Source organism: Thermobia domestica, chromosome 1 (genome assembly GCF_964235325.1).
Source record: "Thermobia domestica chromosome 1, izTheDome1.hap1.1, whole genome shotgun sequence".
NCBI lineage: Eukaryota > Metazoa > Arthropoda > Insecta > Zygentoma > Lepismatidae > Thermobia > Thermobia domestica.
In genome coordinates this window covers 70,125,973-70,131,972 of record NC_137454.1, presented here as the reverse complement: position 1 = coordinate 70,131,972, position 6,000 = coordinate 70,125,973, and positions in this window count along the sequence as shown.

Below are 6,000 nucleotides of genomic sequence, written 5' to 3'. Positions count from 1 at the left end.
GACGGGAAATGTTTACGACGCTTTTCGTCTCGTCTCGATTCTCATCTCCAAGGAGAGACGAAAATTTTGAGTTAGCCTTGACCTGTCTCGAATGTAAAATGTTAATTCTCATGTTATTTTATTTATTTTAGAAACAACTAAAATTCCGGATTTGAAAAAACTCCGGATTTCGAAAAAATCCGGATTTTTTCGAATTCCGGAATGTTAACCAAAGCAGAAATTTCTAAATTCCGGATTTTTCCGAATTCTGGAATTATTCCAAAATCGGAATTTTCCGAATTCCGGAATTTGTCCGGTTTTACTTTCGGGAGTCCGAAAAGTAATAATTCCGGAATTGGCTATTCTTAGTTTATACACAACCTTTCAGAACACTAAGCTAGTAGCTGTCTACAAACAAACAAGTAATGCAAAGCATTTTGTATCCTGCAATACGTCATGTATTAAAATCCGACAGCAGTTTCAGTATCTAACCGGAAATTGCATGTCTCTAGCTACTGTAAGCTGAGCTATGAAGAATTGTATTGTGTCTTATACAACCCTGCAAACCACTGAATATCTAAACGGCTTTCGTTAAATCCAAGTTGTAGTACTCACAGTTACATCCATTTGTGTCTATATGATCGTGTCACTAAAGCTTACTATATGATAGCGTCAGTAAGTCTCTCTCTGCTCTCCAGTAAAGTTGTGATACGATCTACTACAGAATAAAGAACCAATTATCAATTTAACCAAGTTGTTGTATTACTACACATCTGCTTCCGCCTCTGTCAACTCTAGTCGATCTCGTTGACGCGACATATTTACTTTTTTATACCCCTTTCTTTGTTTACTGAACTAAACAGTAACTATTCTGAAATATACTACTGCACATGCCTCCTAGATAAATATTTCTGATGCCAATAGTTTCCGTTTTGTCCAAGGAATGTTCTTTTTCTTATTCCCAGCATGACCCTTTTATTACATTATATGAAGAGCATGTAGGTCTAAATACCTCATGTCTTACATAGAATGTAGGTTTAACTTTTCCAGCAAAGAAGAAACATGTGATCATAGTATACAACCCACAGAAGTGATAGCTGGCAATACAGTGGTAGTAATCCCTAACGACACAGAGAGTGCGCTATGCCCTCACCGCTGGTCTAGTGGAAGCCCTCCCTGCTGGTCTAGTGGCTAGCACGTGCGCCTTTGGTGTACGGGGTTCCGGGTTCGATTCCCGATGGGAGAGCCTTTGTGATTTTAACTGTCCTCGATATTTCTGTGTTCGTGTCCCTGTCGTTCTAGGTAATTGGAGAAAGCAAGTTAAAAATGAGTAAAGCAAGTAAAATTAGATATTAAGTAGTTTAAGTAAGTTACTGGAACACGTTCGGTGAGTCAGTTGACTTAAAAAAAAAAGTGGCTAGCACGTGCGCCTTTGGTGTATGGTGTACCGGGTTCGATTCCCGGCGGGAGAGTATCTATGATTTTTAACTGTTCTCGATGTTTCTGTGTTCGTGTCCCTTTCGTTATAAGTTATTAGAAAAAGCAAGTTAAAAGAGTGAACCAAGTAAAATTAGCAATAAGTAAGTTACCGAAACACGTTCGGTGAGTCAGAAAAAAAAGTGGGCAAAGCACTGGCTTTTCGCGCCGTCTATGCGAGTTCGAATCTATCTCGGCATGATTTTTTTATCCATTTGAGAGAAAGTATTGTTCCTTTTCGCTACAGGTAATCACTCTTTTCGTATTTTCCGCTGTCGCTCACAGTTAAAGTAACTGACTATTCTTATTCTTTCTACGAATGATGGATCTTCTCTTTGGCTTCATGTCAAACATGCTCACGTAATGAAAAGACGCTGTCGATAATAATAATAATAATAATATGAAATATTACTAGCTAACTCGTGTGTGCATTTCGACAATATAATTTTATATTATTATGTGGAAATAAGTAAGGCTGGCTGGCGTCCGCCCCCCTAATTTTTTCGATGCGCCTTATGGGTCCACGGTGTCCAACGTTGGTCCCATCCCACTATCACCTCCTGTTCTCTCGATATAAGTTATCGACATTTTGCCTAAAGAGAGCTCTGCCGTGGCCCCATGACTACCCATGACAATGACTCTTCGTTCATTTTGCATTGAAATCGCTTATTTTTCTGAGTACTATGAGTGCATACTGTCCAACGTTGCTCCTACTACAATTTCCCGTTCTCTCGATATAAATTGCTAATATTTTGTTTGTAATGGAGATATGGCGTTACAATCATTACGTTTGAAGAAGAATTGAGGAAGATATTGCCTTGCCACAAACAACACTTATTATTATTATTATTATTATTATTATTATTATTATTATTATTACTATTATTATTATTATTATTATTGTTTTACTTACCACTAATGTTGCCTAACTTTATTTGCTTTGCAATGTGTTACTAAAAAGCAAATCAAATACCACTCCTCGCCATTCACGCTCCTGAACTCGAAATATATGAGGCCCGGCTTCGATTCCCGGCGGGAGCTCATGTGGTTCGGATTCCACATTAATCAGTAGGTCCACGTCTCATATAGCCTCGCTGCTGAACGGGACGTTAAACTCAAAATCAACTCAACTCAATTCGAAATACATGATTTACAGTTCTCTGTGTTAGAGAAAAGCCCATTTAGTATATTATTCTTTCAAATACCACGTTTCACAAGTTACTTCACTTTCAATGTTTACTTTCATATCATCACTAACAATCATCTTGTTCCGGTACGAAAATAACCCCCTCCTGAAAAAAAAAAATTCCTGACCGTAGCGAAAGGGCGTGAACCTTCTTTAGGCGATTAATCGGGTCCAATATTTCAATAAAAGAGGATAAGTCCCTGCACACAAATATTTCACTAAAAGAGGAAAAGTTATTCAAACTTTCTGAATACCTATTTGCGGGCGAAATTTGGTTCCCTTGGAACTTTTTAAGAGTTTGAAGGGCCGCCATTTTGAACATTTTCATCTTATTATTCTGGTTAACGAACTCATCAAGATATTTCAACAATTAATGTTTGTGCCAAGTTTCGTCTCAATCCAATGAAAATTAGGGTGGTTATGGCATTCACAATTAGCGTTATATATATACAGATAGATAGATAAATAGACACACAGAGGGAGAGAGAAAACGTGTTTTGCTCCCTTCTCGCACCTGTGGTGCTTCAGAGCTAAACCGGGCCCCTTTGCAAAACGTATTGACCAGCCTAACCTAAACACAAGCCTCTTACTTGCTAACGTAGAAACGTGGTCGGGAGGTGTAAGCATGTAGAAATTGTATTTTTTGTAACCATGAGTATGGTCCACTTCCATGTTTTTCATTTTACTTTTTGCAGCTACTTCTTAACGTTCAATTTTTATTCTTCACTAATTGCAAACGGCGTTTACATTCAAAATAAGAGAAATTTTGGTGGCATTTGTTCGGATATTCTTCTCTTTCGAAATGAAGAAAAGAATAAAAGCAATACGCAAAGACAAAAAGTATTATCAGTACTAAACATTACCAATAATAATTGCTACGAAAAACTAAATACGACCTCTTTTACCCTCTCATGAGCTGTATGTATTATCAACAAAAATTTTTAAAAATGTCCTTGACGGGGATCCGAATTGACGACCTTTGCATTTGTAAGCCAGCACCTTAACCACTACACCAAGATCATGGCATGGTGAACGTTTAGTTGTCGGCGTATTTGTTGTATTTGTGTTTTATGTTCCCACTTCTACAATTTTTACTCTTTTTTCTAAGTTTAAAGAGCTGTTTCTGGCTTTCTCTTTCGGTGTCGTCCTTTATTTACACTATGCACTATTCGTATTCCTTGCTTGTGGCCCTTGCCATATCTTATTCAGATTAAACTTTTCTTTTTGCCCCTCAGTAAATATTTGATTGATTTAATTCTCATACTCTCCACGGATGGAGCGCAGGAATGCCAGACTCGAAAAATAGGTGTACATTTACTTTTCTGACAGATAATACATTTCTTTTTGTGATCTTACTATAAAGGTAAACAAGAAAGTTCTGTCGCTTTTGTGGAGTTCTGTGTTCCATTGGTCCTCACACCGTGAAATGAATGCGAATGGAGGAGATAAGACGAAGATCAGTTATTGGTGTGGTATATCCAACATATTACTTGGTTGTGGCAGTTCAATAACACCGTGAACTTGCGTAAGGGCAGAGTGAACATGGGATCTCCACGAAGCATCATATGGGCATGTATGTTATACGAGTTCAAACGGGGGTCAAACGCCACTGCAGCGGGGCGGAAGATATGCGAGGCCTTTGGTGAGGATGTCGTGACCACGCGGACAGTGCTGAGGTGGTTTAACAAGTTTTAGGACGGTGACGATACACTCGAAGACGCACCTCGACCAACATATGTACAGAATGAAGATCTTCAGGCGGCAATTGATGCGAACATTGGCCAGACATGTGAGGAACTGGGACTACAATGCAGTGTGAGTGGAGAAACCATTCGGCAGCACCTCCATCAACTTAGGAAGCACTACAGGTTGGGTCAATGGGTCCCACATGATTTGACTCCAAGCCAGAAGGCAACGCGAGCAGACACCTGTGTTTCTTTGCTGTCTCGTTTGAGGAAAGGAGCCATTTCTGGATAGGATGTTGACATATGATAAGTGTGCCCTGTACGAAGCTCCACGGCGCAGTTATCATTGGTTAGAGTCCTATGAACCGGTTCCAAAACAGCCGAAACCAGCACTGCACCAGAAAAAGCTCGCCTTTGTGTTTGGGTGGATGCTCGCGGCATCGTGAATCGGGAACTGCTACCAGCTGGTCAGAGTATCAATGCAACTGTGTAGTCAGCAGTTGAGCGTATTTAAGAAATACTCCAGAGCCAGTACTTCTGAATCGCAAAGGGGTCCTCCTGTTACATGACAACGCTAAGCCCCACGTGGCTAGGATGACCCGGGACACCATTCTACGCCTTGATGGGAAACGCTATTGTATCCGCCATACTCCCCGGACATTGCACCGTTCGTCACCTGTTTTATTCCTTGGACAATCACCTTAGATGATGCCAGTTCAGATCCCTAGTTGATGTGCAAAATGCACTTGACATCTTCTTCGCTTTACGGCCCACCAAATTCTATCGTGATGGAATCATGGCCTTCCAGAACGTTGGCAGAAGGTCCTCGATGCTGATGGGGACTATTTTTGATCTACCAGTACGTCTTATGTGACATATCAATGTTCGAAGGTGGTGGGTGAAAAAGCGACAGAACTTTCTTGATTACCTATATACATAAGGGTTATTTTACGATGTATAAAAATGTACAAAACAGTTACTTTCTAGCGGATATATACGTCACATTTTTTACATTTCCAGACACTTCTCACTTGTATATTGTTCGAAGTTGTAACAATGCCCTAATGAGCTGCAAAGTGCTCAAACTTTGAAACTAAAGCGAATCGGTTTGCAATGGATAAATCACTCTTCACGGATGACTGAAATACTTCACCGTCTATTCATGACAATCAAACACGCCAAATATGAGAAAATGTCTCTGTAGTATATTATATATATATATATATATATATATATATATATATATATATATATATATATATATATATAAAACGATCGAAACGTGAACACTACGATCTTCCTTATTCCCTGTCTAGCTCTTGGGAAACAGTCTGCATGCAGGGACACTAATACTGATTTTCTCTCGTTTGAATCTATAGTATCCCGACAAGACTGAAATCACTTCTAAGTCCAAGGGAAATACTAAATTCACGAATTGTTCTCGTCCAAGCGTAAATATGTTCCTATTCTGGAATATGTTTAATCATATCTTCGGATATTATGGAACAAAATAAATTGTACAGTGAAAGAATGTGAATATCGTTTTTTTTCTTCTTCTTTTGAACCTTTGTTTCGTCAGCTTCCTTTGCGTATTCACCTCCAAACCACACGAATAATCACCACGATCTACTTGCTTCCATTTTGATAGATTCACGTTACTCCTTTTCAAAACTA